Raw genomic sequence first — 11,184 nt, 5'->3', positions numbered from 1 at the left:
AGAAATGAATGAGCAGGTGTCCACAAACATTTGGACATGTGTATCTACTCTCTGTTTACCTTCTGTGAGTTTCAGTGTACCTCAGTAAACTGTCCTCTGAACAGAAAGTACTCACAGTGTCTACAATACGTCTTCTCAGCTTTCTGCAGTTTTTGCTTATTTCTCCCTTTGAGGAAAACAATGATCGGCACTGATACGAGTAACAGTCCTGCTGCTGCTGCTGAAAAACTGATGATGGGAACCAAAACTGTCAGAACATTTACACTTCAGGAGAACTAGTCCAGAAAAACGATGAGCTCATCTTATTACTGTAACTTTCACAGTGACGGCCAAGAGTTCCGTGTTGGAGAATCTAAAAGAGTGTGAAGACACAGTTACTTCCTAAACACAACTGTAGTTTCCCTGGTGGACATAATCAGCCTCAGGGAAGGAGAAGGTGGTTGAGTGGTTAACAGCTGACTGAGTTTTGGTGATGCTGGATTCACCACTGAACTCCAGGTGGAAGGAGCCTCCTGGATACTGCGGTTGAACGGAGCAGATGATGGAGCTGTAGCTCCTGGTCACTTCAGGCCCTTCAAGCCACCAGTGAAACACTGGTGAAGCACTGAAGGAGATGTTGGGCTGCAGCAAATTCACTGGAAAAGAAGAGGAACTGGTATCAGTAGCTGTAAACTGGTACAACATTCACACAGGCCACATTGTGATTGCAGCAGCTCACCCACAGTGGCTGTTCACACATACAGCAGTTCTCTGTGGGGAAGGCAGCTACTGTTTGTGAGCTGATGACAGCCAGACAGATACCAATCAGTTAAGTTGCTCTACTAAAAATAGATAATGGACTGAATTCAGCATCTTTAAGGTGCACCTATTTCTGACACAGATGTGCAAACAGCACGCAGCTTGTCTAGTGCTTGTAGAAAAGTACTGCCATTAGAATAGGACACTTTTTATGGAGCAGATAGTAAACATGAACCTGCTTGCGCCATGCCTGATGTCAGGCGTGGGTTAGAGGGGTATAAAACCACCCAACATTGAGCTGAATTATGGTGGTGCTCCATCTAATAGTTTTAGATGGGATGAGTTGGGGAGTTGGGGATGAGGTGGTGGGGTGGTGATCATCCAACATCCTGACCTCACTAACGCTCTTGTCACTGAATGCAATAAAATCCTCACAGCAATGCTCCTCCAAACTCTAGTAGAAAGCCTTCTTCCCTGAACAGTAGAGACAGTTACTCCAACAAAAGCAGGATAAATACTTTTTTTATATCCTTCATTTTGAAGAAACAATGAATGAGCAGGTGTCCAAATACTTTTGTCCATATAGTGTAAATCACAGAATTCTTGATTTAGCGCTAATTAGTATAATATAATATTCTCTTTAATTTTCATTGGTTCTTATAACTTCTTATAGTCCATACCTGTTCTCTAAACAGAGCAGCACATGCTAAGCACAAAACTGGCCGGGTGTGAATCCGGTAGTGGCACACTTTTTTTATGGACGTTTTTAGACAGCCAGTAGCAATCCGTGCTGCTCACATATGATTACAGAATGCTGCTACTACTACTGCAGTCAGATGAGCTTATTATAAAGCCTTTCTCTGTTCTCTTACCCACAGTGATGCTGATGGAGTTGCTCCTGTCTGATTTGTATAAGATGTTACAGTGGTCACAGCTGTACTGGACTGCTTCCCCAGGTGAGACGAGTTTGAGGTGTTTAGGGTGAGCTTTGGGCTCTCCAGGGCGTCTGTTGAAGGAATGTGATTAGTCTCTGATCATTAATGGTGCCAGTTAGTTTTTGTTATTAAGAAACCTCTGACTTCTGACTTATAAAGACTACATGCACAGTAAAGTTCCCAGTGTTAAATCAGCACTTAAGTAATCAATACAGTTCAGCTCACCCTTCTAACACTATGCAGTGTAATAGTACAGTCTAATAACAGAAGTTAATGGAAGATCTGTTTGTCCTATTGACCAGAATGCTTCTTGGTCTGCTAGCTTGCATGACATCCAGGTAATCCAAGTACATCCTGGATACATGTGGTTTTTTAATCATGCTTAATATACCAGCTACAGTGTGTGCAAACCTGGTGAAGACAGGAAACGTTTGACCTGTCATTGCCAACAAAGGTTATGTTACAAAGTTTTGAGTTGAACTTTTGTTATTGACCAAATACTTATTTTCCACCAAAATTTACAAATAAATTCTTTACAAATCCTACAATGTCATTTCCTGGATTATAGTTGAAGTGTACCTATGATGAAAATTACAGACCTCTCTCCTCTTTCTTAAATGATTATTAAATACAACAAATGAAAATCTAAATAAATTAACCTCAAAAAAGAATGACGTTCACCTGTTAATGTTATTATCATGGCGTGTACGGCCAGACCTGAAGGGATGAACACTCGCAGAGATGGAAATCAAAGCATGGTACTTTATTAACCAAATACAAAACAAAGAGATATGAACAGCAAAGTGCAGCAACATGGGCAAAACCATGAACAGAACCAAAACACCACAAATCAGATGGCGAACAAAACAAACCCGGGACTGGGAGGAGCAGGGAGAGTGAAACGAGGGGAGAACTAAAGGGGAGATAAACACAAAGCCACAAGCCTCGCTTGGGCAGAGAGGGGAGATACAAAACTAAGGACAGAGCTGAACTCTGTGTACAAACGAAGGTAGCTGGGGAACTAGCCGCTAGACCAGCGAGCAAGGCCGACCTAACCTGAACCTGCAGAGTACTAAAACGTAGGTCGCCTTGGAACCTGAGCAGGAAGCGAATGTAACACGCTTGCCTCTCGAAACAGACTATGGTATCGTAAACACACAGGGGTAGCTGGAGAGCCAGCTGCCAGACTAGAAAGCAGGGCAGACCTAACCTGAACCTGCAGAGTACTGCCTAAAATGTAGGTCGCCTTGGAACCTGAGCAGGAAGCGAATGTACCTCGCTTGCCTCCGAGTCAGACGGAGAATCTCTCCTAAACATGGACCGCAAAACTAGAGCTGAGCTGAACACGCCAGTAACGCGTGATGAATCCCAGAGCGTCACAGGGATTCCAGTCGAGTCAATTCACGGCAAAGGGAACTACACTCCTTTCTCCTTACTCCCAGTCCCAGGTGAAACACATGAACAATGAATCAACACAAATAAACAGACACGATCAGGAAGTCCCTATTTGGGCCTGTGGGCAGCGGCCCGGGGGAGGGCACGATAACGAGGGCTTGACAGTTATAGCTTTATGGTAACAGTAGGGGGCATTGGCATCTTTCAGAACCAATATTCTGCAGACAACGGTAAACAATTATTTAATACTTAAATATACTTTTGTAATTTGTAATTACACTGATTATTCTTATGTATATGATTATTTAATATATTTTTAATTATAACAATTTTATTTTTGAACATCCAGTGAACAGTTTAAACTCACCGGGCATATCGAGAGTCTCTACACCCAACTGAATGATGCGTGGAAGAATCGGCATCTAGCGATCATTATATGTCAGTAACAGCTTCCTTGTATAAAGACTCGCTTCCCGGCGCTTCTCGTGACATTCAGGGTGACATGGTAAATATTTGTTGTCGTTCCTTGTGTAACATTTCCTATATTTAATTTAACATAAAACACGACTCATATGAGGGGTTAGGTTGGGTGGTGTGAGCAGTTTAACTGAACCCTACGCCACTGTTTCCTTCAAATATTTCTTTAACTAGAAGCTGAGTGAATATTTACTGCTGGAAGGTCTAATTTACACTGGAGAGTGACATCATTTTCCTTTATGCTTTAAAAATTCAATTCTTTAGAAATTTGGATTCAGTTTTTATTACACACTGTGCTGTAATGGCTCCCGCGAGCTTAAGACTCTCCACAGGGGGCGCCATTAGCGCAGCGATGTACTTGAAGTACTTGAGCAGCTTTGGTACAGAGATGCTCACTGAGAAGCTTTTCAGAGTATTAACACAGTTCAGTGCTGTTGAAGCATTTGACTCCCGACTCCATGCTGCCACCTAGCGTCTAGTTTAATCTCCTACAATGACTGTTTCTGTCGTTTAATACAACTACACCTTTCATACAACGCAAATGTCAATTTGATATTTTCAAAATTAAATTAATATACCACTGAACTGATATAATTCTCATTCTTATTAACCACCGAAAAAAATAATAAAATTAACTTTATTTGACCTAAAAATGTCTCTCTCTTCTTTCTTTTTTACACACTTTCACACATTCTGGAAAGTAGGCGTCAGAGGGACTGAGACAAAAGTATTAAGTTATTCAGACAAAATCTAAGATAAAAGTCTTTATTAATGGATCAGTGTATAAATGTAGCCGGTCCTCTTTACATCCGGGATACCCGTCCACGACTCTGCGTTGTGTCCAGCTGCACAGAGAAACAGGCTGGACTCCGTCTGCTGGTTCAGCCTGGTTCTTCTCTTCGACCGTGCTCCAGCCCGTCTAAATGAAATGAAGAGATGCAGTTCACTAAAGAGAAGCAGCCTCTGTCTCCTCAGTCATGCTGCAGCACAGACTAGCTGAGCTACAGGCTAAGCTTAATACACTGCATTCAACCCATATTCACTTCCTAATCAATGCTGAACGAATCTGTGTGTGTCTGTTGTGAGTGTTGGACCCTCATCTGTTTAGAAGCATACTGTCCTAATTGCTGCTGCTCCAACATTGCATTTAAACCACTGCCATTTGTTCAAAGGTGAAATTTCCAGTAGTGAAATATCTTCAATTAAGCAAAAGGTTACTATTAAATTTCCTAATTGAATTCAAAGGTGATTTACATTTGTTCAAAGAGAGGAAGAAGGGAACTGAACAGTGATCAGTTAAAGGAGATGCTGAAATTTCACAACTTTAAATACTTTTCGTCATATCATCTATCTATCTTCTACACAGAGCTCTTTCTCACCTGGAGAAGCCCGGCAGCACTGTGAGGATCACCTTCTTCGATTTCTCCAGTGCTTTTAACACCATACAGCCAGGGCTTCTAAAGGACAAGTTGGGACATTGTGGAGTGGACAGTCACCTGTCAAACTGGATACTGGACTACCTCACCAACCGACCACAGTATGTGAGGGCACGGGACTGTGTCTCTGACTTGGTGGTCAGCAGCACAGGAGCCCCTCAAGGAACGGTCTTGGCACCGTTCCTCTTCACCCTGTACACTGCTGACTTCATGTACAGCTCACCGATCTGTCACCTCCAGAAGTTCTCTGATGACTCAGCGATCGTCGGCCTCATATCCAATAAGGAGGACAGCGAGTACAGAGAACTTATTCAGGACTTTGTGGACTGGTGACTGCAGAATAACGCTGGAAAGACCAAAGAACTGGTGGTGGATTTCCGCAGGTGCAGACACCCCCCTCCATCAGTGAACATCCAGGGTATGAACATCGAGAGTGTGGACTCTTATAAATACCTGGGTGTTCATCTGAACAACAAACTGGACTGGTCAGTCAACACTGCTGCACTCTACAAGAAAGGCCAGAGCAGACTCTACCTGCTGAGGAGATTGAGGTCCTTTGGAGTGCAGGGAGCGCTCCTGAGGACGTTCTTCGACACAGTGGTGGCATCTGCCATCTTCTATGGAGTGGTCTGCTGGGGCAGTAGCATCTCGACGGCAGATAAGAAGAGACTGGACAAACTCATAAAGAGGGCCGACTCTGTCCTGGGGTGCTTCTTAGACCCAGTGCAGGTGGTGGGAGACAGGAGGATGACAACCAAGCTGGCATCCATGCTGGAGAACAGCTCCCATACCATGCATGAGACTCTGGCATCACTGGGCAGCTCCTTTAGCGACAGGCTGCTTCACCCCAAGTGTGTGAAGGAGCGGTATCGCAGGTCCTTCCTTCCTGCTGCCGTCAGACTGCACAACCAGCACTGCTCCCAGCGGACCACATACACACACACTTAACTACACACACATGTTCATGTTCAGGGGATACTATGTGCAATACCCCCCCCCCCCATGTGCAATTAAGAGTCTTTTGCTGTAAATAATATTGTTTATTGCTTTTTAATTCTTATTTATATTGTGTATATAGTGTAAATTATTTATCTAAATTTTTGTAACTGAGTGTCTTGCTATCCCTTTCTGCTGTCACACTGTGAATTTCCCCACTGCGGGACTAATAAAGGACTATCTTATCTTATCTTATTGTGAGAGATTAACCAGTAGTGTAGCCTTGAACACTAAGCATTATTATAAGCATTAAACCAGGTGTACTGTCTGGAATTGGGGTTTCTTGTCCTCCAACAGTTTGTCAGATTAGTATTGGAGACTAAGTTATTGAAAATATAATCAAAAAGATGCTGCTGCCCTCTAGAGGGAAGATGGTCAACTGAGTCGTCTGGAACTACAATAAAGTCTTCTCCTACAACCACCTGATCTGTCCAGTATTTTACCTCCCATTACTTTATCTTCTTACAAAGGTCTGCTTAAAATAGCCTAAACCTCAGCTGAACCTAAAACTGACACTAAGCCTAACTTTAAATCAACTCTAAACCTCAGCTGAACCTAAAACTGACACTAAGCCTAACTTTAAATCAACTCTAAACCTCAGCTGAACCTAAAACTGACACTAAGCCTAACTTTAAATCAAGCCTAACCTGCACTGAACCTAAAACCGATGTCAAGCCTAACTTTAAATCCAGCCTAAACCTCAGCTGAACCTAAAACTGATGTCAGGCCTAACTTTTAATCAAGCCTAACCTGAGCTGAACCTAAAACTGACACTAAGCCATGGTGGACATTTTTTAAATAAGCAGAAATCACTATAAATTCTCCAAAGTAATATATTTATTGAAAAGCTTTCGGCCGGGGAGAAGCTCCTGGCAAATACTCCGAGATCTCTGAAGGTTGACCAAGTTACAAAAGGTCATATATATCTTCCCAAAGGGGTGTTGTCACTTTCCACTGATTCACAGAAGACAAAGAAGTTATTGAAGCGCATTGGTTACACCTAACTGTGATATGAATAAACAAAAGGGCGTTAACATACGTGCATAATTAATGAAGAGGAAGGAAGCTCAAATATGTTTTTTAGAAGCCCCTCACACCTGGAGATACCCAAACGAGTTGGTATGCAACTTCGAGGTCACTTGAACAATAACTCACTGTGGCCAGCATAGAGAAAACAGATAAGGTCTACACTTGGGATCGGAGGAGTAGCTAGTTTGTTCCACTCCGGCTGAAGGGGAGTAACTGATTTGTGGTCTCCTTCATATGGAGCAGTAAAAGTCCACCCAAAAGTTTTGATTAAGTGCGTAAGTCTAGTAGTATGTTAGCCTGGATATAATTTACTAAGAGAATGATGATGAAATGAAATACATATGGTATATGTGAGAGATAATAATCATCTGACTATGTACTACTATGATCTCAAAACCACATTTCCTCCCTTTAAACATAAAATGTCAAACAAAGATTCTAACTGTTCAGAATTAGTTGATCTGAATTTAGATCTATGTCCACGATTCCAATTACCTCTACATGTCATAAAATCTAATACAATTGTTCATAAAGATAGGAGAGCACGAAGTATAAGTAAGAACAAGTGTAACACAAAGGTCAAAGTCCTGTCTGTTTCCCTAAAGAAAATTTTAACACACTAGACGGAAAACAGTGGAAACAACAACAAACTTGTCGACAAGCATCTGCTTCTGGGCCACTACTCCGGGCCAGCGTTGGTTTCCATGGCATGGAAACAACCGTCTTCTGCCTAGTGGAGTTTTGCACTACATAGGAGACATTGGGCATAACAGTGAGAGGTTACTAGCACGTCATCTGATCACCTGGATCTTCAGTTTTAGACACAAAGCTGTCTGGAACAGTCTCTCTCTTGCAATGTGAGCAGTGGCTCCATGAGCCTTCCTTCGATAGGCTTTCACTACCACCCCGTCACCGACTTTCACAGAGTGTAGAGGACCCTCAGCACTCACTGGCAACACCTCTTTCACCTGTGAATGAATAGACTGAAGAGTTTTGCACAGTGCACTCATATAATCAATCATGTGATCATCGACCTGCTGTAGAGAGCATTCAACTGGCCTGTAAAGAGAAAGGTTAGGAAAACCACAGAATACTTCCATTGGGCTCAGTCCTGTTTGGCGGTTTGAATTATTTGATGGTCTGGTTTAGACGTTCCCATGCACCAGCCGACTGCGGATGATAAGCGCAATGTGTTTTCAAATCAATTTTCAAAGCACCAGAAAGATGTTGGATCAGTTTGTTCTAAAAGTGCTTGCCATTGTCTGATGAAATTTTTACTGGAACTCCAAAGGAAGTACTCTAGTAATTACTTCCCTAAGCAAGCATTTTGCTACTGCGAGTGTGTCTTGTTTTCTACATGGAAAGCACTCTGGACATTTGCTGAACATGTCAATGATTATCAGACAATACCAGTAATTTTGGCATGGTGTTAGCTCAATGAAGTCAATCATAATGTGTTCAATTGGAAAAATTTGGAGTAGGATATGCCGATTGAGCTGTCGTGTCATTTTCCCTATGTTATGTTCATACAAATGACTCAGGATTTGCAAAACTTTTCTGCAAATGTTGAAAAACCTGGCGCCAACCAGTGTTTGTTCGCTGTTGCTACCATCGGCCCTTTTGATACATGGTCCAATCCGTGTATCAATTTCGCCAAAAAGGGAAAGCAAAAACTTGGAAGTGCCATTTTTGAAGCAGCACTTCAGATTCACACCACAATCCTGATTGTGCATCATTCTCGACACAATACATCATATTCATTTATGTAACAATTTCTTCTGCTAATTAAAGATTATTCCTGCCTGAAAGACCAGAAAACAACATTCAAACATTTTTAACCACTAATGTCCTATAATTGTTTTCCTCTGTTGCCCGCCAAGTGACAGCATTCCACCACTAGATTACAGTGTATCCTTTTTGATGTGATTTTTTTCAACAAGTGGAATTAAGAAATAGCTACAAATATTGATCCCAAAATGTCCAGGAAAAGAAAAATTGATGCAGATGGAAGACAGTTTCAAGAGAGATGGGAAGGCGAATACATGTTTGTGCTTCAAGGAGAAAAAACCGGTATGTCTTAGTTAGCCTTCAAGAAAAGCAACAAATTGTACAAGAATTAAAAGGCAAACTGCGATCGCAGCAGAATATGTTCACAAGAGCTACGGCCCAAAACAACGCAGCTGTGAAAGCTGGCTTTATTGTAGCTGAAGAAATCGCTCGCGCATCTAAGTCTTTTTCATTTGCATTTTTGAAGCAGTGTATGCTGAAGGTCTGTGAGCAGCTGTGTCCCGACCAGAGAATTAGGAAACTTGCAGGAAACCTGGCAACACAGCTGGCCGCAGAGACGCGCAAGTACATCACCTTTTCATTAGCGCTTGATGAAAGCACAGACAGCACGGATACAGCGCAGCTATCCATTTTCATTAGAGGCGTGAAGTCGGACCTCTCTGTCACTGAAGAGCTGTTGGATATAGCTGCCATGCATGGGACCACAACAGTACGGGACATTTTTGATGCGGTGGAGAAGTCCTTAAGTAAAAATGCATTGCCCTGGCAAAAATTGGTTGGATTAACCATAGACGCCGCACCTGCAATGTGTGGAGGAAAATCGGGCTTGGTTGGACTAATGAAAGAGAAAATGCAGAAGAGTCAAGTCAGATTTATTTGTATTGCGCTTTTTACAACTGTTGTCGTCACAAAGCAGCTTTACATAAATAGTGATTAATAAAAGAGAGACAAAGAAGAAATAACGAATCAAAGACCCCCAATGAGCAAGCCAACGGTGACAGTGGCAAGGAAAAACTCCCTCAGAGCTGGAGGAAGAAACCTTGGGAGGAACCAGATACAACAGATAGTTAAAAATGTTTTTAACATGGTCGCTAAACAGGTAGCAGTGGTAGGCGTGTGAGCTGCTGGTCTGCTATGGGTGGTGGTGGGTCGGGGGCCTGCTGGTTGGACCGGTAGGTGGCAGCTGGTTTGACGAAGGTAGAGGGGACCTTAACGGGCAATCTTCCAGCTGGTCGGGCCGGGTGGCCATTTCCTGGGAGAGGGTTAATTCGGAGAGCAGAGAATGTTGGTCAGTATCAGATTGTGTCTGACGACTCCAGCAGGTCTGACTATTACAGCCTAATTAAAAGGAGAGAGCCAGAAGGTAACACGGACACGGGAGCACCCATCTGCTCCACCGTCAACAAACCTGAGTGATCGCGTGTAAGCTGCGAGACAACAGCTCCAGCATCTCAGTGTACTTCAATTCCCTGGGTCTAATAAATTCTTTATGTGATGTGATTTTCAGAATTTTTTTTCTCATTTTGTCTCTCATAGTTGAGGTCTACCTATGATGTCAATTACAGGCCTCTCTCATTTTTTTAAGTGGGAGAACTTGCACAATTGGTGACTGACTAAATACTTTTTTTCCCCACTGTAGGAGAACTTTGTAGTTCTAGAATTACAGATTGTAGTCCTCCTGTTTCTCTGCATACTTTATTATGTAAAGTATCCTGTACGATTAGTGTGAGTTGAAAACATGGAAAATGGGTTCAGAAACAAGTGCAACTAATAACATTCAGTGGCCAGTGAATGGTAAACGGTGCCCATTACTTCTGGGATGAGCTGGGGAAACTTTAATCTTTCAGTTGGGGATGAGGTTGGGTGATGATCATCCAATATTCTGACCGCACCAATGCCCTTGTTGATAAATGCAATCAAATCTTTACAGTGATGCTCCAAAATTTAAGATTCTGAAATCTCAAATAAAATATATTATAAATATAGATCATAACACATACAGACCTGTTTACAATGTAAATCCCTTTCAAATATCTGTCCTTATCCCTGTAAAAATTATAGCAAAAAAGTAGTAGCAGCACTTTATTATATTAAAAATATTATATTATATTTCATCTTAATGTTTCACCTCTAGATTTCAAACTGCAATTCATACTTATTTATTTCCACTTTTATTATTATTGTTATTATTAGTAGAAGGAGGAGGATTAACAATGGACTTACAATAATAAACAATAATTCACACAAACTCAAGAGAAGGAGAGAGGTGAAGAGCTAAAAAGTGGAGCTAAAATGAGATGATTAAACAGTGAAGCAGAAAAAAACCCGCTTTAAAAACTACAGAGCTGTAAATCAGAACTTCTACACCCACTGTCTACCCCTGCTCCCTT

At 42.0% G+C, this 11,184-nt stretch overlaps 1 pseudogene; it reads right to left on the bottom strand.

Annotated features, from left to right (window-relative positions):
* Window positions 1-297: 297 nt before the first annotated feature.
* LOC140542387 (uncharacterized) overlaps window positions 298-11,184 on the bottom strand; it is a 239,401-nt pseudogene continuing 228,514 nt past the window's right edge.

The sequence above is a fragment of the Salminus brasiliensis genome, chromosome 20 (genome assembly GCF_030463535.1).
Source record: "Salminus brasiliensis chromosome 20, fSalBra1.hap2, whole genome shotgun sequence".
Lineage (NCBI taxonomy): Eukaryota > Metazoa > Chordata > Actinopteri > Characiformes > Bryconidae > Salminus > Salminus brasiliensis.
Note: the sequence above shows the minus strand (reverse complement) of the source record. Positions and strands in the feature narration are given on the sequence as shown.